The sequence below is a fragment of the Orycteropus afer genome, unplaced genomic scaffold (assembly GCF_000298275.1).
Source record: "Orycteropus afer afer isolate SDZICR_OR568_19922 unplaced genomic scaffold, OryAfe1.0 scaffold00990, whole genome shotgun sequence".
In the NCBI taxonomy this organism is placed as follows: domain Eukaryota; kingdom Metazoa; phylum Chordata; class Mammalia; order Tubulidentata; family Orycteropodidae; genus Orycteropus; species Orycteropus afer.
The window spans coordinates 334,907-335,598 of NW_006922577.1; positions in this window are offsets into that span (position 1 = coordinate 334,907).

Sequence of the window (692 nt, forward strand, 5' to 3'; positions counted from 1 at the left end):
CAACCTTACAAGAGATGCTAAAGGGAGTCTTGGACAGAGAAGCAACAACAGCTAAAAACAACTGACCAACATGATGATATAACTCAGAAACCAACCCAGCTATAGAAGTATCCAAAAGTAAATAAGCCTACAAGATTGTAAACAGTGAACCAGAGACATCAATTGACAAATGAGGACAGCTACAAACCAAAAAAAGGGAAAAAACTGTGTCATTACAGAACTTCTACATGGAAGACAAGACAACTACAAGGTAGAACGGACTGTTCTAAACTTGGGAAGGAAACTATAAATCACAGGGTAACCTCAAAGAAAAATGACAAAGCTTCACATCAAAATAAAAAAGAGGACCAGCACAAATATTCAGCAAATAATAAAACAATAGCAACAAAGGAAGTGATAACACTATTCATAAACAAAACGAGCTCAGAATAGAAAATTTTCGTTTTTTGGTTTTGGAATTAACTATTTCATTTTAGTCAGCATGTGTGAAAACTGACACAACGAAAAAGCACATAACAAAAATGATAGCAACAAATTCATATTTGCCGAAAATTACATATCTGGCAAGGGAGTTATCTCTAAGATTTATAGAAAACTCCAATGCCTCAACACCATAGGACTAAACAATCCAATTGAAATGGGCAGGAGACATGAATAGACCCTTCACTGAAGAGGATATTCAGGTGGCCAGC